Source organism: Aotus nancymaae, unplaced genomic scaffold (assembly GCF_030222135.1).
Source record: "Aotus nancymaae isolate 86718 unplaced genomic scaffold, 86718_ANA_hifiasm-v0.15.2.pri h1tg000036l, whole genome shotgun sequence".
NCBI classification, from domain to species: Eukaryota; Metazoa; Chordata; class Mammalia; order Primates; family Aotidae; genus Aotus; species Aotus nancymaae.
In genome coordinates, this window is record NW_026988450.1 from 50,284,675 (window position 1) to 50,308,484 (window position 23,810).

Genomic DNA, 23,810 nt, shown 5'->3' on the forward strand with positions numbered 1-23,810 from the left:
GGGTCTGGTCCAAACATGCGCATGTTCCCACGAAACCCTAAACCTGCAAACCTTTGACCTTTCCATAGTTCCGAGTTCCCTTGATTATTTCAGCTGGGGCTGATTTAAATCCGAAAGATGACTTTTTAACGGCTTCTTTTTCCTCCCTCACCCTGGATGGTAAGGCTGATCCTGCGCTGTGTGGGGTTTCTGGATAAGCACCCCGTGGCAATTCAAGATGGCATGAAGGCAGAGGTTAGGGGAGCAAGCGCCCCTAAAATGAAATCCACTCACGGAAGCTGTGAGCTGTTCACCCAGATCACATTGAGAACAAATCCCCTAGGGTGGATAGGAGCAGAGGTGACTCACAGTGAAAACTCTCTTCCTCCCCTTTCTGGCGCTGGCCTGGGCATGGAGACTGTGCTGTGAGCTCAGCCCAAAACTTGCTATAAGTAAGACTGTGGGAAATTCACATGGGCTGTCTGGACCTTGGTTTCCCCTCTTGAGGAGAGAGAAGGAGCTGGTCCCCTGTGTAAAGGCTTCTCCCAGCACAGTTCAATGTTCTTTTTTTTCTTTTGAGGCAGAGTCTCTGTTGCCCAGGCTGGAGTGCAGTGGCACAATCTCAGCTCAATGCAACCTCCGTCTCCCGGGTTCAAGCGATTCTCCTGTCTCAGCCTTCCAAGTAGCTGGGCTTACAGGCATGCGCCACTATGCCCGGCTAATTTTTGTATTTTTAGTAGAGACGGGATTTCACCATGACGGCCAGACTGGTCTCGAACTCTTGATCTCAAATGATCCACCCGCCTTGGCCTCCCAAAGTGCTGGGATTACAGGCATGAAGCACTGTGCCCGACCCAATGTTCTTGTCTCCTATTTGTGCTACCCAAAATAGGGAGATCATGTCCCAGAAATGCTCGTACCATTTCACCGGTGTTATAGGGGAGCTTCAACCAGCTGAGGGCATATGTCGAGGGACTTCCCTCAAGTGTGGAAAACCTGGGCTTCTTCTTCCTAGGGACACGTTGGTAGAATACAGGCCATCCGAACCACAGCTTCCCTTCTGGATTTCACCTCACGAGTTCATGCTTTTTAATTGAGAGAGGCATTTTTTTTCCCACTGTTCTAGCAATGCTGTCTACCATGTTTATTCTACCCATAACAAATTCAGAATCAAAACCACAGGCTCACTGAATCGAAACACTTCATTTTACAAGCTCGAAAACTGAGGCGTAGAGAGGAGGGATGAGTGGCTAGATGTCTCTCCGCTGGTCAGGCTCCTCGCTTAGCAGACCGTGGGAGCTGGTGAAAATCGGAGGCTAGCAAAATCATTGTCGGAGAAGTGCCACGGGAAGGTGCCTCTACGACTGCTCCGCTTACGGAATTTCAAACATCCAGGCCAAGAACCCAAGCCACTCCAGCAGGTTTCTGACAGTGTGGGGCTATCAGGCTAGTTTGCTGGGGATTTTTCTTCTCTTGGGTGGGACAGGTTAAAGAGCTCAGGATCGCTCTGTGCAGAGCAGGATCTGGCACTTCCTACGCTGTTTGTCCAGCTCAGACTTGTCCACCAGAGCCAAACCGGCCGGCTGAGCTGGCTCCAGGGAGAGAAACTTCCTCGGGGCGCTGGGGTGGGAGGCTACAGGCTGCAGACCTGTTTAGCGCCCTTCTCAACAACTGCTCTCATGAGGGAGAGCGAGTAGAGCCCGTGCACTCCTGGAGGTGAAGTCCCAGCAGAGGCCTGGCTGGGTATGCTCTGGGCGTCGCTCATTCATGAGGGCTGCTCCGCGCGCTGCGGGCACCGCGATTCCCAAGGAGGGGCTGTAGGTACTGGAGGGGTCCTCAGACGTCAAACCAGACAAACAGACACTTCTCCCTGTGACGGGGTCCAACACAAGAGGCCACAATGTGGTTACTACTATTTATACAACACACCTAGTCAGCATTATTTCCTGTTGCTGAACACAAAATTTTCCACAAATATTAAACTGTTTTGCTGTTAACTTCAATTCTACCCCAAAGGTCGTCATTGTAACGCTTTTCCATGTCTTTCTCCACCACGGACTGGCTCTGGAACACTGAGCAAGTTAAGTCAACTCCCTGAATCTAAGCTTCCTTATCTGCAAAACGGGAATGATTGTCCTATTTCCCTAATAGCATCATTGTGTAGAATAAATGAGATCAAGTTCCCTGCCCGGTATGGGGTCTCGCACATAAAAAGGCTTTAATAAATGTCAGCTATTTTTGCTCTAGTTGATATAAAACTTATTCAGATATTGACTCACCTGGCCCTGTTTCAGAATGGTATGTTTGACAATCAAAAAGTAACTTCAAAATAACTCAAAGTTGGCTGGGCGTGGCAGCTTATGCCTGTACTCCCAGCTACTTGGGAGGCTGAAGTGGGAGGTCCTCTTGTGGCAAGGAGTTTGAGACCAACCTGGGTGGCATAGCAAGGACCTTGTCTCAAAAAATAAAATTACAATAAATAAATAAATAATAAAGAAATAAAATTTATTTTTTGGAATACTTGTCATTCTCCAACACTGTGAAGGGGAGTTCTGCTCCTTAGAGGACACAGCAGTTCCCTGTCCATGCAACACCTTAAATTCTAGGCTGTTCTCCCTGCCATTGCTCACACTTCTCACTGCCTCTACTTGACATTTGTTGGCATGGAATCAGGGATTTTAAACAGACGTTAGCATAAACGAACACAAAGTATAATTAGAAAAGGCTCTCTGGGGCCAGGCTCCATAGCTCACACCTGCAATCCCAGCACTTTGGGAGACCGAGGCAGGCAGATCACCTGACGTCAGGAGTTCAAAACCAGTCTGGCCAACATGGCAAAACCCCATCTCTACTAAAAATACAAAAATTAGCCGGCATGGTGGCACACACCTGTAATCCCAGCTACTTAAAAGGCTGAGACAGGAGAATCTCTTGAACCCAGGAAGCGGAGGTTGCAGTGAGCTGAGATTGCACCATTGCACTCCAGCCTGGGCAACAGAGAGACACTCCTATTTCACAAAAAAAAAAAAAAAAAAAAAAAAAAAAATGAAAGTGCTCTCTGAAGGAGAGAATACTTTTGAATTATGGTTTGGGGTCTTTTCTACCATTGGCTCAGTGAATCCAACTGCCTTCGTGGCAATGGCTGTCAGTAACTGTTCCTCTCTGAACCTTTCTTTAGGCCACCAGGCTGATGACAAAGCAGGCTTTCAGAGACAGGGAAGAATCCAAAGACAGAGAGAATCCACTAACTGAGTGACAACTCCCAAATCCTCAAGTGTTGACAGTTATTTTCAATGTACTGGCTTTTCTAGAACAGGAATGGCCCAAAGCCACCCCCAGCCTACAACCTGGCCACTAGGGATGGTTGGGGATGGACAGGTCAAGTGAGAAATCCTGGACATTTGACCCAGGGGTGATTAAGGAAATAAATCAGTTAAGGTCCTGCAAGGCACAATGCTATTAGGTTGATGCAAAAGTAGTTGTGGTTTTGCCATTAAATGTAAAAACTGCAATTTTTGCACCAACCTAATATAATCAACAAATGTTTGCTGAATCCATGCTGACTGAACTCACCACACCTAATAAATCACAAATCCCATCAACTCTACCTCCTAACTCCCTCTCAAATCCACTGACTGCTCCATATCCTCATTGCTTTGATCTGCATGGCACCAAGATATTGCATTTGAATTAAGATGCCTCCGAATGGCCTCCTACCTGGTTTTCTAGCAGTGGTTTATGTGGCCTTTGATGATCTCTGCTAAGGTTTATCTTGCCAGTCTCCCCACTAGACTCTCCCCATCCCTGATTTAGAACACACTAGAAATGCTAGTTCCCTCTGCTCAGATGACTTTCCTCACCTAAACCCTACTCATCCTTCAGGTCTCTCTTTAGCACTCTCTCTCTCTCTCTCCCTCCCTTCTTTCCTTTCTCTCTCTCTCTCCCTCCCTCCCCCCTCTTTCTTTCTTTTTTTCTCTCTCTGTCCCTCCCTCCCTCCCTCCCGTCCTTCCTTCCTTCCTTTCTCTCTTTCTCCTCTGTCTCTCTTTTCTTTCTTTCTTTCTTTTTCTTTCTCTTTCTTTTCCTTCCTTCATCCATTCTTTTTGAGACAAGGTCTTGCTCTGTAGCCCAGGCTGGAGTACTGCAGCAAGATCTCGGCTCACTGCAACCTCCACCTCCTGGGCTGAGGCAATCCTTTCACCTCAGCCTCCCAAGTAGCTAGGACTACAGGCACTCACCAACACACCTGGCTTTTTTTTTTTAGTAGAGACTAGGTTTCACATGTTGCCAAGGCTAGTCCTGAAGTCCTGGGCTCAAGCGATCCGCCTGTCTTGGCCTCCTAAAGGGTTGGGATTACAGGTGTGAGCCACTGCACCTGGCCAGCATCACTTTTGTCTACACTCTACCAAAACTGGTATGTGACACTGTACCCTTCAACCCAGTGTCTAAGCAGCGGGATGCCAGGCATGGCTTCCACCTGGTCACCATGGCACACTATGCCTAGGACAGTGCCTGATCCATCATAGCTGTTCAATATGTGTTTTCTCGTTTAATCGGTATAACCATCCTAGAATATCAGCATGGCTGTGCCCACTTGACAAATGAAGAAACAAGTTTAAAGACATGAAGTAACTCCCTCAAGGTCATCCAGCTAGTAGAGGGCAGAGCCCACATTTTAATCCAGGCTTCCGGGCTGCTGAAGCCTATGCTTTTAACTTCTACAAGATGCTGCCCCAAGAATACTCAATTCCCTTCATAATTAAATGGAGGTCAAACAGTTTGTTAACAAGGGCCTGAGTCACTAATGAAAGAGATCAAAAGGTCTGGCTCCCCTGAAATTCAGATCCAAGCAGTTGTTTGACTACTCTATCAGTATTTTTGCTTTTGGTTTAGACGCTAGCAGTTAGGTTTCATGAGAGAATAGGGTCTAGGGGACACAGTCCTCCAGATGCAGGAATGCAAGGAGTAGCTTAGAGAGAATGCCATCCTGAGCGCAGGAGGTAGAGCTTGGGGGAGGTAAGCAAGTGAAGCACCCCAGGCAGTGTGTCAGGGAACAAGAGAATGCAATAGCCCACCTTCCCAGGAACCTCAGAGCCCAGAGGACAGAAACTAAACTGTCCTGGGCCCAGTGATGGTTAATGACATAGCAGAGGGGGCTTGAATTTGGGGTGCTTTAACCAGCCTAGAAAGGACACGGAATGAGTGCAACAAAATATCGTCTGGTGTCTCACTCACGTATTCCTAAGAGGAATTCAGATTAAATGTTTGAGTTAGAGCAGAGAAGGACATGAGGACATCAGATGACCCTGTCCTGCCCCGGAAGAGAATGAGAGTCCCCATCATTTGGCCAACGGCTTTGCTGAGGAGTGAGTATGAAGAGGTCTTCCGTCCTCCCCGTTTCTCAAACTGGCCGTGCCTATCCACACCCTCTTCCTGGACACCTCTCACCATACCTCAAAAAATCAAGGAAATCAAGAACTTTCTGCTCACGGCTGGGCAAAGGGAAGCCAAATCTGTCAAAATCAAGGGAAAAAGAATAATGTGAAATTTCAAGTTTAATGCAGCAGATACCTCGCTTGTCACAAAGACAAGGCAGAGAAAATGAAGGTGTTTCTGCCTCTGGGGCTTTGGCAGTAAGGTGCTGAAATGAACCAGACACACTGATTTGAACTGTACTAACATTTTTTTAATTAAAAAGAAAAAAAGTATGAATAGAAGCAGAAAATTAACACTAAGCATGGCTGAGTGTGGTGGCTAACGCCTGTAATCCCAGCACTTTGTGAGGCCGAGGTGGGTGGATCACTTGAGGTCAGGAGTTTGAGACCAGCCTGACCAACATGGTAAAACCCTGTCTCTATTAAAAATACAAAAATTATCAGGGCGTGGTGGCACACCCCTGTAATCCCAGCTACTCAGGAGGCTGAGGCATGAGAATCGCTTGAACCCAGGAGGTAGAGGTTGCAGTGAGTCGAGATCACACTACTGCACTTCAGTCTGGGCAACAGAGCAAGACTATCTCAAAAGGAAAAAAAAAACCAAACTCTAAGCATAACAGGAATCACATGTGTTGTTTTGGGTCCTCCCTATCCTGCCTTATCTTTGCCCCACAACCATTGCCTCCCGGATCTTTAGTTCCTGCTGAAGATGAGATTCAAGGCCCTGGCAAATAAGTAAAGCTTTATTGAACAAATGATATGAAAAAGGAGCATCTTCCTTAAACTAGCCATCATAAGTCTTTTCTAGACAAAGCAAGGTAGGTAAAAAATAATGAAATAAAAATTAATATTGAAATTAAAAAGGGAAAGGTAATGATGGTGTTTATAAAAATTATTTGAATATAGAAATATAGAACTTAAACCTACTGAGTCATCAGTAGCACCCATTGGGTCAGCTAAAGAAAAAAGCATGTCAGAAGGGGAAACTTTCATTATGGGAAGAACAAATGACGATCTTCAGAAATCAGTTTGGTCTTTAGGAGTGAGCATTATATAAGAATGCAAAGGATCCCACATGGAAATCATTGCTCCTGTTTATGGAAGCAATGTGTTTAAACTTGAATGTCAGAAGACTACATGAATCAACAGTGGCTGAGTGAAGCAACTGAAATGCATCCAACTTCCTACCTGTAAAAGGTAATAATGTTTCGTAATTATGTATGATAATAACCTTTGATGGCATGAGAACACAGCAAGGCTGACAAAATTGTGTAAAATGGAAGTGACTTTTTGAAACTGGCTTCCCTGAAATTCAAATTCATATTCAAACAGCGTCTGACCACCTTCCCAGGAGGTAGGGGCTCCTTGAGGGATTGCTGTTTGGACCACACTATACTAGCCTTTTTTACTTCTATAAGTACTCAAAAGACACGTTTAATGCTGCATTCTGAAAAATATTCTTATAATGATTAAGAAAGAAGTGCAGATGCAGATGCATATTTTTACTTTTAATTTAGATACTAACCATCAGAAAATCTTATGAGGGAGTGGACACACACTCGTATACACGCACACACACAACACAACACAACACAGAGGCTTTGTGCTGCTAGTTACTTCAGCTGAAAGTCCTTCCATGGAAAAAATAATTGACGATCCACCTGTGTCCAAAGCACATCTCCACTGCCCCTGGTGGGAGCTGTGGAGTGAAAGAAACCACAGGTACACCATGGGAGGAAATTGGCTAAAACTGGCCAAGAAAAAAACAGCAGCTCAACTTCTCTTAAGAAGAGGGAATGAAAAGTTATGCTGTTCAGATTCCATTAATATATGTAAACATACAAAATAAATTCAGAAAGCACAATTCCTATGCTAGCAAAATTTCAAAGAAACTTTGTAAATTAATACCAAAGGAAACATTTTTTCCAGTCTATTTTGTGTTCTAGAACTTGCCAAGGGCTTTGTGAGATATAAAGGAAATAAGACATTATTATTTCCCTCCAATTTAAATCTAGTTAGGGCCCGGCACGGTGGCTCACAACTGTAATCCCAGTACTTTGGGAGGACGAGGCGGGTGGATCACCTGAGGTCAGGAGTTAGAGACCAGCCTGGCCAACATGGTGAAACCCCATCTCTACTAAAAATACAAAAATTATCCAGGTGTGGTGGTGAGCGCCTGTAATTCCAGCTACTTGGGAGGTTGAGGCAGGAGAATCACTTGAACCTAGGAGGCGGAGGCTGCAGTGAGCTGAGACCACATCATTGCACTCTGGCCTGGGCAACAAGAACAAAACTCCATCTCAAAAAAAAAAAAAATCTAGTTGGGTAGACAAAACAAATGCACATTAAAAGATGAACATTCCAAAGCAGTGGGTGAGGGAAGGTGGGTGGTGTGGCTTAGATGCCTGGGGAGATCATATGCTGCGGGACTAACCAGGGAAGGATCTACAAAGTAAGCGAATCTGAGGAAATTACTTGGGGTGGTAATGTCCAGTTCTGGCCAGCAAGCCCAAATAAGTAACCGTCACAAGGCACTTGATGAATATCTCCAGGGCTTGTTACATTTTAGGGCTTACTATCTGCAAAATGCCTTAGGTGGGTTATTCCATTTAACTCTTACACCACCACTAAAACGGGGTCCCTACTACCATCCCTGTTTTGTAGATGAAGAAGTGAGGCACAGAGAAGGTACTCATCTTTCCTTAAGTGATGATATCATAAGCAGCCTGCAATATTAACCACTATATTAGCCAGAGAGTAAATGCTAAGTGACTGCGGAGGCTTTTGGTCAAATAAAAAAACTATCACAAGTCTGTGTTAACCTAACTATTTCTGCTAAAGTAACAACTACTTTAAAACACAGAAATCTGGTTTGGAAACCTCATAGATATCAGTGCATTATATAACATAGCTATTGTATTAAGGATTTTCAATGAATTACTACCACTCAGGATGTTTGCCAATGAAATGTTAAGGTCTTCTCAGCATTCCATTCAGCTTATCATGCTGATTGTAACAAGCAGAGTTTTGGCAAAATGTCATTCTTTCCTAAATTGGAATGTCTAATTCTGCCTAGCTTTGTTAGCAGAGGTTAGGTTTAATGCATACAACTGGATTTCATCTTTGCCCGTATTTAGTCTGGAAGAAGATCTGTTAAGAGCCATAGGAGTTAGTAGTCTTTTACCTAATGGCATTTAAAACAAGCCAAGACATGGCTACATTTCACTGAGATTTCACTTGAGGTGACCCAGTGGTCCCTGCTAGTGACTACCCTTCTGTTAAAATTCAGCCTGAAAGGGTATCAGGATCAATGAACTAAGATCCCAAGATTCCCAGCTCTTTTTGTAGCATTAGGAGTGTGTTTGATTGTTTTCTTATTGCCATTTACACATATTATTTGGGCCCTAGTCAAACATATAGAAAACACTTGGACTTTTTTGCACGTGTTGGAGTAAGTGTATCTATTATACAAAAACACATAAATAATGAGACCTAAAATATATAACTCTCATAGATCAGAGAGACAGTTTTATCACATATAAATTCTCATACTGGTCCATAAGGGGTCATAAGCAAGGATGATTACTGCAGAGCTGTAGTGCTGGGGAGCTGGCTGGAAGCAACGTGGGTGGATATCACCGGGGGCGTGCGTGGAAAATGCGGGAAGGCACAGACTGGAATACTTTGCAGTAGGTAGGAGCAACTGACTGGTTGTACCCACAGCAACATGGATGGAGTGAAAAATTAACAATCAGAATGAGTCGTGAGGACAATATAATCTACATAAAGTAAAACTGCAGGCACAAAAAGCAGCAAAACAGCCTGGGCACAGTGGCTCACGCCTGTAATCTCAGTACTTTGGGAGGCCGAGGCAGGTGGATTGCTTGAGGCCAGGAGTTCGAGACCAGACTGGTCAACATGTTAAAACTCTATCTCTACAAAAAATAACAAAAATTAGTCGGGCGTGGTGGCAGGCACCTATAATCCCAGCTACTCAGGAAGCTGAAGCAGGAGAATCCCTTGAGTCTGGGAGGCAGAGGTTGCAGTGAACCGAGATTGCACTACTGCCCTCCAGCCTGGGCAACAGAGCAAGACTCTGTCCCAAAAAAACAAAAAGCAGCAAAACATAGTTGTGTGAGAATGCATATAAACACATGCATGTACTGTAGTTCATCAAATACATGAGAATTGTTGGTTGCCTGGGGAGGAGAAACAGGAATAAAAGAGGCAATGAATAAAACCAGAGAAGAGAAAAGGCCGGGCATGGTGGCTCACGCCTGTAATCCCAGCACTTTGGGAGGCCAAGATGGGTGGATCACGAGGTTAGGAGATTGAGATCATTCCAGCCAACATGGTGAAACCCTGTCTCTACTAAATACAAAAAAAATTAGCAGAGCGTGGTGGTGCGTGCCTGTAGTCCCAGCTACATGGGAGGCTGAGGCAGGGGAATCACTTGAACCTGGGAGGCGGAGATAGCAATGAGCCGAGATCGCTCCACTGCACTCCAGCCTGTGTGACAGAGTGAGACTCCATCTCAAAAAAAAAAAAAAAAAAAAAAAACTCGGAGAAGAGTTTTGCGTGTGCCAATGAAGCCACTGTGCTGTGAACTGATGAGTAGGACAAACTCAATCCTCTGCACCTGAGGTCCAAAAAGCAGAGAAGAAATGCATGTAACTCAAAAAGCTTTTCATCTTGGGTGCTCAGCCCTGTGGCTCCTGGACAAAATGTTTGAGAGAGCAGTTAATGGTTACCAGGTGGGTTTCTTAAGCACTTTGGATGTGCTTGGATGCTCTTTAGGCCAGAGGTTCCCAGCCATGGCAGCACATTAGAGACATGTGGGGATATTAAAAAAAAATGTCACTGGTAGGCCCCACCCTCAGAGATTGTTGTGCCCAGGCATCAGCATGTTTCAGAGCCTTCAGGTGACTCTAATGTGCACCCAGGACAGAACTATTGAGTAGGTTTCTGCATATGTTTTCCTAGTTACAAATGTTTCATTCTTTGGCATTTGAAAAGAGACTACTGAAATCAGATTATTTTCCTTTAGCCAAACATTAATTTCATTATTAACAGAGAGCACTCAAAATATTCATTGGATCATACACCCAAAACTTTTCACTGGGCCACTGTGTGTTTAAGCTGGGCATTGCATAACTCTATGGGGTGCGTCCACAGTGTAGTCTACGCAAATGGAGCCCCCTGGAGTTACTCAGTGCACAACCTGCCCATTGTACTTAGCAGCTGGTTTGAGTGTCCACTGTGTGTCATACATTGAACTAAGTGTCTTGACTGTACTGGTAAATAAGATGATGTAGTCCCTGCCTGATGGAACTTCCAGCTTCTAGGGAAAGCAGTCACACATGTGACTCTGAGGAAGTGTGACTGCGCTGGGGAGAGAGGGGTACTACCGGAGCTCATGTTAGGGCCCCTCACAGAGTCTGTTGGGGGCAGGGAGGGCTTGCTGGAGGAATTGAAATTTGAACCAAAACCTGACAAATAAGTACTGGAGCTGGGGGAGAAGAACAGTGCTATATACCCAGAGGAAGCATCCCTGACAAGACAGGGAGAGGTTACTGTGCTCCCAACACAGCAAAACAGCTGCATGCAAAATGGGGCTTCAAAGGAAGACAGGGCCTGCTGTCACAGGGTCTAGTGGTCCAAGTTAGGAAGCGTGGACTTTAACTCATGAGCAATAAGAAATGAAATAATCAAGCTGGGCTCGGTGGCTCTCTCCTGTAATCCCAGCACTTTGGGAAGCAGAGGCGGGCAAATCATGAGGTCAGGAGTTCGAGACCAACCTGGACAACATAGTGAAACCCTGTCTCTACTAAAAACACAAAAAACTAGCTGGGTATAGTGGCGGGCACCTGTAATCCCAGCTATTCGGGAGGCCGAGGCAGGAGAATTGCTTGAACTCAAGAGGCTGAGGTTGCAGTGAGCCAAGACCGTGCCACTGCACTCCAGCCGTGGTGACAGAGTGAGACTCTGTCTCTAAATGGGTAAATAAATAAATAAATAATCATAGATGAGGCTTGAAAGATCATTCTGGAAACGGAGCTGGGCTGCAGGGAGCTGAGAATGGATGCAGGGGGCTAGTTATGGGACTATTGTGCAGATCTGGGTGGGAGAGGGTGGTGGCTTGGATGAGAATGAAGGATTGGGGAGGGAGAGAGGTGGACACATGTGATAGATGTTTGGGAGAAACAGGACTGGAGAGTGTCTGGATCTCGGGCTGAGGGAGAGAGCCGGCGCTAGACAGAGGCAGTTGGGCGTGTGTTGAAAAAAGGTACAGAGAAGAGAAGAGAAGAAGACCTGGGTGGGAGGAGGGGGTGGGGAAGATGCTGACTTTGTCTTGGACATGTTGCTTTTGAGGGGCTGGTCTTATGGGCTGAGCTCCTGGGGAGGAGGCTCTGAGACAGAGTTTAGAGAGTAGGGTGTTTCTTAAAGTGTGCTCTTGAGGGCGACACAGAAAGTGGGGGAAGGACACAGGAGTGCAGAGAGGGAGACATTGAGCTGCAGAGCAGGCCTAACGACAGACTTGGCTGTGGCAGAGTGTACTCTTCAAAGACAGCCACACCAGAGTGTGTTCTTACAGTGTGACGCTGGCACTCCTCCATGGAGTGCAGGGTCCAGGTTCCATACCACTGAAACTGGGTGCAGCTTTGTGACTGCATGACCAGTGTGATGCTGCATGACTTCTGAGATCAGATCACAGAAAGGCAATCATGACTTCCACTCAGCTCTCTCTCAGGTGCCCTAAGTCCACAAGTAAGAAACCTGGCTGTCCTGACGCCTCCATGCTGGAGAGAGCACATGGAGAGACCACACACACACACACATGCACCACACACACACACCACACACACACACACACGATGCCCAAGGGGCCCAGTGGCTCCAAACCCCACAGTTTGAGTGTGCCCAGTCCAGGTGCCAGGCCTCTGAGTGGTTGAGTTTTAGATGCATCCAGCCCCAACCTGCAAGCCATCCCAGCAGACACCAAATGGAGCAGAGACAGACTATCTCTTCCTTTTTTTCCCTCACCCCAACCCCTGTCCAGAATGCAGATTCATGAGCAAAGTAAATGCCACTGTTACATTTGGAGCTGGTTTGTTACACAGCTTTATATAACCAGCACATCAACTCACCCTCAGGGAGCTCTGGAGCTAGGAGTGCCTTTCAGAGCTGTTCCAGGTTAAGCCGAGATGGCGGAGCTTCTATATTCCTACATTGATCAATGATTGAATACAAGCTTCCCTAAGAAGTGACATGACCTTAGACAAGGAGGTTGTTTACAGCTGAGGCAATCCTGGATGATGACAGCACTTCCTGTAGCTGGGAGCAAAAAGTCCCTTCCTGAAGGGGATTTGAGTGGCATAGCACTGTGACTGCTATGGCCAAGGAGACAGCAGCTCAACTACATAGTAGGAAAGTGGCTATTCAGGCCTGGAGTTTGGAAGGGCATGGTATTGGGAAATACTAGCTTGTATAGATCAATGTATTTCATCCTGTGGTCTGAGAACTGAGGGCAGCCTACATCTGATCATCCTAATGCAGCTCCCTTGCCTGACCTGACAAATCAGTAGTCAGGATTATTACCCAATCATCCTCATGCCCACTAACATTGAGAAGCTCTGGATGAAGATGATATCAAAGCCAAGGGAGAGCAGATGAGGCATCCAAGGGAAACTACATAGGTTGAAAAGAGAACCCCAGCGCCACTACCATTAGGGAAGAAGACAGAAGTTGCAAAAGAGATGGGGTAAGCGTAGGAAACAGATGTGGCTTCCAGGGGGAGCAGTCGATAGTAGCAAATACAGAGAAGAGATCAAGTAGGGTGAGAACGCTGGAGTGCCCGTGGGATTTGGCAACAAGAAAGTCATTGTTGGCTCTAGCCAGGGCAGTCGGGGCGACTGTTCTAATTTCATGGTACAGCCTTGGAGATACCTACCCTGAGACTTTTGGCTGGGGTTTCTGGTACAGAGGAAGGCACTAGAGCTAAGAAGGACCCCAGAGGACTTGATGGGATTGTTTAGGATGGGCCCTCTGCTCGGAGTAAAGAGAAAGGGACCGACTAAGCAGAGACAATACAAAGTAAGATACAAGAAAATAAGTGAGTGAGAAGTTGAAAGGAAAGGAAACAACCCATCAGGGAGACTAAGGACTAGCTAAAGGAGCTAAGCCCAGAAGACTATTTATCAAGCAAGTATCCACCAGTGTTTACACAACCAAAACAGGGCAATCCAGTGGAGGTCCTCACTAGAATAGTCACTTTAGTAGCCAGGAGAGCAAATGGTTTGGAACCAACAAACAGGGATTTAGTTCCCAGCACCACAAAGCAGTATCTCCTAGGGAAGCCATCTCACTTTGAGCATCCATTTCTTTATCTGCAAAATGGAGATGACAATGCCTAACTTGCTACTCTGCTGCAAGGACTGTAGCTCATTCATTCATTCAATGAGCATTTACTAAGAAATGCCACATGCTGGACACTACCCTAGACATAGATTACATAAGAGCAAACAGCAGAGACCAGGCCCACACCCTCCTGGAGTTTGTCATCTAGCAAGCGAGATAGACATGAAATAGATTGTGACACCAGTAATGATGTCATGACATTTGTGATTAGTGCTATAAAGAAGAAGAAAGACAAAGTATGTTAGATGCCAAATAGTGCTTAGGATATAGTAGGTGCTCAGAAAATGAAATTTACCATCATCCTTATCATTGGGAAAATGTTTAATGGGACCATGTTCAGTAAAATTGTGAAACAAGATATTTCATCTTTGGTCTCTGCACATTTCCTCTCACTGCTGTTTTCCTCTTCTGCAGAACTGTGAAATTTCTTTTTTTTCTTATTAAAATTTGTATTTTTCAGCCAGGCATGGTGGCTCATACCTGTAATGCCAGCACTTTGGGAGGCCGAGGTGGGCGGATCACGAGGTCAGGAGTTCAAGACCAGCCTGGCCAACATGGTGAAACCCCATCTCTACTAAAAATACAAAAATTAGCTGGGCATGGTGGTGGGCACCTGTAATTCCAGCTTCTTGGGAGGCTGAGGTGAGAACTGTTTGAACCCAGGAGGCAGAGGTTGCAGTGAACCAAGATTGTGCCATAGCACTCCAGCCTGGGCAGAGATTCTGTCTCAAAAAAAACAATGATTTTTTTTTTTTTAAGCACCATTAAATACTTACAGGAAGAAGTGAGAAGATTGAGGGGGTATTACTTCTGTGACTTCAAAACCACTGATGGAGATAACCCCCAGCATCACTCACAGTGTAAACTCGCTCCTGAACTTCTTACACATAAAAAATAGGAAGGTGCTTTTGAGAGTTTCCTCTTCATGCAGTCATTGATCAGACATATCGTAAAGGTGCTTTTCTTGTGAGGGTAATTGGTATAGCATATTGGCACCTCTTTAAAAAAAATATATTTTGGAGCAACATTGACACAAAACTGACTCATCTGGCAGGAAAGTTTGCCAATATGAGTTGAGAGTGAGTCAGAGAGACATTTTACAACTTATCAGCCAGAGGAATCACTGATAATAACCTTGGTTGCCATAGTGAGTTCCTATCAGGCACAGGATTTGATGCTCTCTCCAACTCCATAACGTATTAGCTCCATTCTACAGCAGAGACAATCAAGACTCAGAAGTTTCAGCAGCTTACCCAAGGTCCCAGGACTGCAGCTTGCCCCAAGCCTTATCTTTCCCAAAGCCCTGTCCACTTCATCGAGCTGTCTCCAGAAGAGGAAGAAGCCAGAGAGGTGAAAGACGCCAGTAGTCCCTGTGAGAGGCCAGCTAGGGGGCCTGCCTTTCACCCTGGTGACCACACAGTCAGAACAATCATACTTAGAGTGGCTTGAGGTCTCTCACAGTCATCATTTGAAGTGCAGGATGGTGTGACCAGGCTCTGAGGGAAAGGTGAAGACAGCATGGCAGCCTAATGAGCCAGGCTTGAGGATGCACTGGCTGGGGCTGGCCCAGAAAGAGACCTGGCCAGGTATAATGGCCAGAGGCTTGCCAGGAGTATGCATGTGCAGGCAAGAGAGAGTAGGAGTGTGTGTATGTGAGAGAGAGAGAATGTTTGCACATGGATGTGTAAATGTGTGTCATATGAGCTGGTGTTTTTGCACATGGGTATGTTTGGGTGTGAGTGTGTAAGACAACATCTGTGTATGTGTGTGGGTACGTGTTTGAGAGCACCTATGTGTGTGCATGTGAAGAGTCCACCTGAAGAGCCTCAGAGTTAAGGTGCTTTTGCTGCTCTGGGTCACTCTGAAGTATATCTGTTCCCGGTTGTCTAGGATGCTACAATCGCTTATAATGTTTGTCAGAGGGAGCCCGAAGGAACACAGTCCCCGAGTTACCCCAAGTCACTAATCTCCCAGTAATGAAATCCCCACAACCCAGCAGCTATCATTTAGAGCCTTTCTCAATTAGCAATCACGATGCCTAAAGCTTTGAACAGTTGTTGTATGTTTATCTTTCTCTTCAAGTTCACTCTGTCTGCTCTCAGAACCAGCCAAGTTCAAACAACCTTCTGTCTGGCAGCCACGAAGGCAGCTCCCCCAGCCCCCACCCCAAAGCAGTTATAACCAGACAGAGGTTGGAGCCGATTTCCATGATCTCTGTGTGTGTTCTGTTGCTTTTGTAAAAAAGTGAGCTTTATGATGTGTCGATGTTCATCAAGGAATTGCGGTGGCTTACAATATTAAAAACACACATCCAACAGAAATGGTTCAGAAACTCAGACTGAAACTCAATTCTAAAGAAGAGAAAGAGGTTTCATTGTGTGTTCTGTTGCTTAATTTTCATTTATGGTAAGATAAAGCCATGAGAGGTCCAACACTGGGTAATTGTTAAGAATATGCTTTGACCGGGCTGGGCACGGTGGCCCATGCCTGTAATCCCAGCACTTTGGGAGGCCGAGGTGGGAGATCACCTGAGGTCAGGAATTCGAGACCAGCCTGACCAACATGGAGAAATCCCATCTCTACTAAAAATACAAAATTAGCCGGGCATGGTGGCTCATGCCTGCAATCTCATCTACTTGGGAGGCTGAGGCGGGAGAATTGCTTGAACCTGGGGTGGCGAGGTGGGGCTGAGGTTGCGGTGAGCTGAGCTCCTGCCATTGCACTCCAGCCTAGGCAACAAGAGCGAAACTCTGTCTCAAAAAAAAAAAAAAAAAAAAAAAAGAATATGCCTTGACCAAGCAAGGTGGCTCATTCCTGTAATCCCAGCACTTTGGGAGGCCAAGGTGGGTGGATCACTGAGGTCAGGAGTTTGAGACCAGCTGCCCAATTTGGTGAAACCATATTATCTCCAAAAAGAGAGAGACAGAGAGAGACAGACAGAGAGAGAGAGAGAGAATATGCCTTTAGGAGTTACACACTCTGGCTTTTAATTATTGTACTGTTTGTTTTCTCTAGGCCTCAGTTTACTCATCAATAAAAACAAGGACAATGATAGATCTACCCTGTATGATTGAAGAATGGAATAAGAAAATGCATATAAAGCGCTTAACACAGTGCCTGGCGTACAGTGAGCAGGCAACTTAGCTATGTTGTTATTTTCACTGCCGTGTTAGGATTTGAATGGAATCCACGTTGCATCTCTCTTTGGTGGTGTGCACAGATCTAGGTGGGATTTCCTCCTCTCTTCCAGACCATTGGGAAGAGAGGTGAAATGAATATAGTACTAGAGTCCCATCATCTAGTAACCGAGGGCAGATGTGTGGCCTGATCTTGTGTATGGCAGCAGGGTTGTTTAGGCTGCATGAGAGAGTATGTGACTTGGGATTTCCTTTAATTTTCTGTTTTTTGTTTTGGTTTTGTTTGCAAACTCTGCTGGGTATTTGCATGGGCTGGATTGGCTTGTGGCCTCTGTGATTGCTAGGAATGAGGCTGAGCTGAGCCAAGGTGATGGCTTGTGCTCAACTGCAGGTCAGGCTGTGGCTACCTGGGGCATAGTCCTGGAAGACCTGTGGGCCTCCTTCTAAGGCCTACTTGAGTTCTGTTGATCTTTGAGGAACAACAGATCTTAAGAGCAACCAACCTCAGAGAGCACTGGTAGCCTGTTTGACAGACCCAGCCTATAGCATAAACACTTCCATGTGAATTTTTTACTCAACCCAAAATATCTAGACACACAGTCATCATGTGCATACATTCCTGATGTCTCCGTTGGGTGGGTGAGAGGTGATCTGGGATCTCTTTAAATGTAGTTAAGTGCTCAGGGGAGGCCCACTGAGCCTTCCTACCCATCCAAGAACCCTGCTGTCTTCTAGCTTCCCCTTGGCATTGCCTCAGTTTCCCAGATTTCTGAAGAAAGCACCCTCTGTACAGGCCTGTGTGGGGAGTTACCCCAGGAGCTAACAATCTGATCCCACCCAGTAGTGTTATCCATGTAAATGTCTGTCTTGCATTCTTGCCCTGCACCCAGCAAGATGGATTCAAGAGTTGGAGCTGCCCATTTTTTATCTGTGCATCCCCATCCCCACCTCCCACTCCAGGTCTCCTTGGTGCCTGGCACTGAGTAGGTGGTCAATAAATATTTGTTGAATCAAGGTATGAGTATGAAAGCTAGTGAGCAAAGGAACAGCACATTTCACAGAATGAGAAAATATGAAGGCAGAAGTAAACCCTGCCAGTCTTTAGATTAAGCCTCCATACATCACAGTCATGAACACAGAGGCCAGGACTCCCCCAAGAGGTGGGGCGTCGCAGTGGCAGGACCAGAGTCCAGGTGTCCCACTCTTGCTGTGACCCTGGGCTGCTGCGTATTCCCTCCCTCTTGGTCTTCATCTGTCATTCTCAGAGGGAGACTCCAGAAAATGCCTGAGAAACAGAGGAGTCTACCTGGGTCTCTGTCAGCCCCACCTCTCATTGAAGTCAGTAGTTTATTAACCAGGATATAACTTGGCCTGGCCTCATTACAAAACCAAATCAATAAATATTGATTGAGTGTCTACTATGTGGACAGTCAGGTGAGAATGAGGGAAGGCAGGAAACAAGAGAGCAGAGAAGCCTTGTCCATATCTGTCGTGTGAATGGTTGCTCTGACACTGCAAGTCATGCCCCTAACACAGTCCAGAGGACGCAGCAGGCATGCCTCTGGGCTTTCAGCACGAATGATAAGGGGAGGAGGTGTCTCTCCTGGCTCCAGAGAAAGCCCCTTTCTCCCTCAGGTGAGAGGGAGAGGAAAGAAAAATGTTATGTAAATAATGAGTCCACAACTACACCTTGTTCATGCACGAAAATTCCAGGAATGATTAAACCGGACTGTGGCTCCAGGATAAACAGAAATTTAGCGTCGCAATTGCCCCGTGCTCTTGCACACACACACACTCCCTTTCTCTCTTCGTGTCACATTGACACACACGGTATGTTGGCGCATGTCTCTCAACTTGTAACCGGCCCACAAGGAAGGCAGTTCTTCTGAAGAGCTCTCAAAGATGCCCACTGTCCCTGCTTACCCACTCCTTCATTGTGTCCTGGTCACCTCAGTTAGTTGCTCTAGGCTTCTACTTGTCCATTTTTAAAAAGGGAATACTACTGGCTGAGTGTGGTGGCTCACACCTGTAATCCCAGCACTTTGGGAAGCCAAGACAGGAGGATCACTTGGGGTCAGGAGTTTGAGACCAGCCTGACCAGCAGGCTCTACTAAAAAACACGAAAAAAAAAAAAAAAAAGAAAGAAAGCCAAGCATGGTGGCTCACCTCTGAAATCCTAGCTACTCAGGATGCTGAGGTGGGAGAATTGGTAGAACCAGGGAGGCAGAGGTTGCAGTGAGCCGAGATCATGTCACTGCACTCCAGCCTGGATGACAGAGTGAGACTCTGTCTCAAAAAATAAATAACAAAATAAATGAAATAAAAAGAGAATTCTTCTGAGACACATTCCTCCTAGGGAAAAAGGAAATGACAATAAATATCACTATTTATCTGCTTTTCACGATACTGTGATTACAGTTGTGCTTCATAGATATAAATATTCCTTAGAAGTTGTACTGTATGCTTCACATAGTCATAGTACTTTTCAACGGTCAAGTACATCCTTCAGTATACTGCTTTCAATGGTGGATAGACCAACTGCACTGATCAACAAGGAAATAAAAGACCTGAATGGCATGTAAAACAACTAGCTCTAGCAGACATCTATGGAGCACTCCACCCAGCAACAGAATGCACATTCTTCTCAAGTGCAAATGGAACGTTCTCCAGGATAAACCATGGGCTAGGTGACAAAACAAACCTCAATACATTTTAAAAGATAGAAATACCACCAAGTGTGGCTGGGCACAGTGGCTCACGCCTGTAATCTCAGCACTTTGGGAGGCTGAGGCGGGCAGATCACCTGAGGTCAGGAGTGGGAGACCAAACTGACCAACATGGAGAAACCCTGTTTCTACCAAAAATACAAAATTAGCTGGGTGTGGTGGCGCATGCCTGTAATTCTAGCTACTCAGGAGGCTGAGGCAGGAGAATTGCTTGAACCCGGGAGGTGGAGGTTGCAGTGAGCAGAGATCGTGCCATTGCACTCCAGACTGGGCAACAAGAGCAAAATTCTGTCTCAAAAAAAAAAAAAAAAGAAAGAAAAGAAAAGAAAGAAATACTACCAAGTGTGTTCTCTAAACATAGTGGAATAAAATCAATAGCATAAAAAAAGTTAGAAAACTCACAAATATGTCGAAATTAAACAACACACTCCTAAATAACCAACAGGTTAAAAAGAAATCAAAAGGGAATTCAGAAATAGTCTAACATGAATGAAAATGAAGATGCAACATATGAGAACTTATGGGAAAGTGTGTTGCCCTAGATAGGGCAGTGACTACAAGGAAATTTATAGCTCTGAATGTTGACATTAAGAAAGGACAGAAATTTCAAATCAGTAACCTAACATTTCACCTTAAGAAACAGAAAAACAACAAACTAAATCTAGTTCTTTCCAAAGCAAAAAGAAGAAAATGACAGAGATTACAGCAGAAATTAATAAAATAGAGATTAGAAAAACAATAGAGAAAAAAATCCATGAACCCGAAACCTGGTTCTTTGAAAAGATCAACACACTGACCAAAAGTTGGCCAAGTGCTGGAGCCCACACCTATAATCCCAGGACTTTGTGAGGCTGTGGAGGGAGGATTGTTTGTGCCCAGGAGTTCAAGACCAGCCTAGGCAACATAGGGACCCTGTCTCTATTAAAAAAACCACAAAAATTATCCAGGTATGGTGGTACACACCAGTAGTCCCAGCTACTTGGGAGGTTGGGTGGGAGGATCCTATGAGTCCAGGATATCTAGGCTGCAGTGAGCCAAGATCACATCACCACAGTCTAGCCTGGGTGACAGTGAGACTCCACTTTAAACAATACAAATAAAATAAATTGGCCAAAAGTCACTCCTAAACAGGATTCACTGTGGATAGGGCCTTTAGACAACTTACTCATGCTTGACCTTGGACAAAGAGGTTGAGGCTTTGAGAGCTGGTGGTGTGGCCAAGGTAGAGGTAAGATTGGAAACCAAGTGTTCTGACCTCCACCTGAGGCTTCTGATACTCTCCCTCCTCATTTAACACCTAATAACAAATCAAACGCTTGTATAGCCACTCATATTTGTAATGCAATAGGAAAACCACTGGAGGGAATTTTACCATTAGGTAAGACAATAAATATTCAAATAAGTCAAATCATTTTCTCCTGTTTTTTCTCCCACATAAATAAAAAAGCATTTATTTATTTATTTATTTATTTTGAGTGAAGTGTCTCTCTGTCACTAGACTGGAGTGCAATGGTGCGATCTCGGCTCACTGCAACCTCTGACTCCCTGGTTCAAGTGATTCTCCTGCCTCAACCTCCTGAGTAGCTGGGATTACAGGCACATGCCACCACTTCCCACTAATTTTTGTATTTTTTTTAGTAGTGACAGAGTTTCACCATGTTGTTCAGGATGGTCTCGATCTCCTAACCTCATGATCCACCCGCATCAGGCTCCCAAAGTGTTGGGATTACAGGCGTGAGCCACCAAGCCCGGCCAAAAAGTATTTATTTTGATTTGCTTGAAGTAGATTACTCTTCCAAGCAAGATTTAAGTAGATTAGTCTTCCAAACGACCTATTTTCTGTGGTTATTTAAAAACAACCCAGGACTGTAATAGATGTGGCAAAAGAGAATTTAAATGATGTGCCTATAAACAACTATTCTCCTGCAAGTTCAGGTAGTTCAAGACCAGACTGGGCAACATAAAAGTATTTTATATAAACTCAATTAATCTTCTCAAAAATTCTATTCTATGACATAGATCCTGTTACTGATTCCACTTTACAGATGAAGAAACTGAGGTGGAGAAGTTAGGTAATATGTCCAAGGTCATAAGCAGCTGAGCTGAGCATCATTAAGTCTATGTTCTTTTCTTTTTTTTTTTTTTTGAGACAGAGTCTCACTGTGTTGCCCAGGCTGGAGTGCAATGGCGTCATCTCAGCTCACTGAAACCTCCTCCTCCCAGGTTCAAACGATTCTCCTGCCTCAGCCTCCCGAGTAGCTGGAACTACAGGTGCGTGCCACCATGCCCAGCTAATTTTTGTATTTTTGATAGAGACGGGGTTTCACCATGTTGACCAGGATGGTTTCGATTTCTTGACCTCGTGATCCGCCCACCTCAGCCTCCCAAAGTAGTCTGTGTTCTTTTTTTTTTTTTTTTAACCAAAACATGGATCTCCAGTTCAATTAGTCTGTGTTCTTAACCATGCCACATAAACAGCCCCTTGAGGAACCCAGACTTAAGATCTGGCTCTATCAAGTATTGTTTATGGTGATGATGATGATTGTAGCCTCTTTCTTTCAAATTCCTACTTATTTCCTCCAGCTGAAATCCTCTTCAGGACCTGGAGCAATTAGGAATCATAGTATGATAAAAAGTTAGAGCTGGGAGGGACCTCGAAAACCATATAAGTGAGGACTTCATTTTACAGACCAGGAGACTGGGTCTAGTGTAGTCACATAGTTGCTGGGTGGTTGTTAATGACAGAAGAACGATTTACATAAGGGACAATCAATCCAATAGCTCTAGTTTTGTAGTTCGAGACCTCCAAACAACAAATCTATTTTATAGATCTTTCTAAAATAAGTTCTGGATCTTTCTGTAAGAGAGCACCTAGCTGAAATATTCTGAACCCTGGCTGCCTATTAGAATCACCTGAAGAGCTTTTAAAAGACACTTACTTAGGGCCAAGCATGGTGGTTCACAACATTTTGGGAGGCCAAGGTGGGTGGATCACTTGAGGTCAGGGGTTCAAAACCAGCCTGGCCAACATGGTGAAACCCTGTCTCTACTAAAAATACAAAAACAAAAACAAAAAAAGAAAAAAATTAGCCAGGCACAGTGGCACATGCCTATAATCCCAGCTACTTGTGAGGCTGAGGCAGGAGAATCACTTGAACCTCAGAAGCAGAGGTTACAGTGAGCTGAGATCACACCACTGCACTCCAGCCTGGGCGACAGAGCTGGACTCCATCTCAAAAAAAAAAAAAAAAACACAAAAAACAAGACACTTAGGCTTAGGCCAATAGACTCAGAATCTCTCTGGGGCAGAATCTGAACAACTAACTACATATTTTTTGACCACCCTAGGTGAATCCCATACATAGAGAAGGCAGAAACCCACTTGCTTAGCCAATATGTGATATACTCAGGCTGGGCACGGTGGCTCAAGCCTGCAATCCCAGCACTTTGGGAGGCCAAGGTGGGCGGATCACAAGGTCAGAAGTTCGAGACCAGCCTGATCAATGTGGTGAAACCCCATCTCTACTAAAAATACAAAAAAATTAGTCAGGTGTGTTGGCGCACACCTGTAATCCTGCCTAGGGGAATCGCTTGAACCCAGGAGGCGGAGGTTACAGTAAGCGGAGACCGCGCCACTGCACTCCAGCCTGGGTGACAGAGCAAGACTCTGTCTCAAAAAAGAAAATAAAAAAAGAAAAAGAAAAAGAGTGGTATACTCTTGTGGCTTGGCCAAACTAACACTTTATTTAGTCAATAACTCCCTTGGTGATTGGGGAACAGTTTTTCATTCCATAGGTAAGCAGGGTTTGGGCATCTTAGAAACATGAAGTTAGTTAAGTGTTTTCTCAAGGTACTGAAAAATAAAAATAACAACAACAACAAAAGAAAAATTAGTGTAACTGTTGGTGTCTTAAATTCCTTGGTGAATAAAGAACCACCGCATGGCATACAGTCATTTCCCGGTATTCCATAAACTAGACAGTAGGTTTCAGAGGTGAGGGTGGTAGAGGAAACACAAGCGTTTGGAAGTAATTGCCATGTGTCTGTCTAATCCAGTAAATCCTTACAGACTAACCCAATATCCACACTGATCTTGGCCTTGCCCTTCCCTCTCTCAA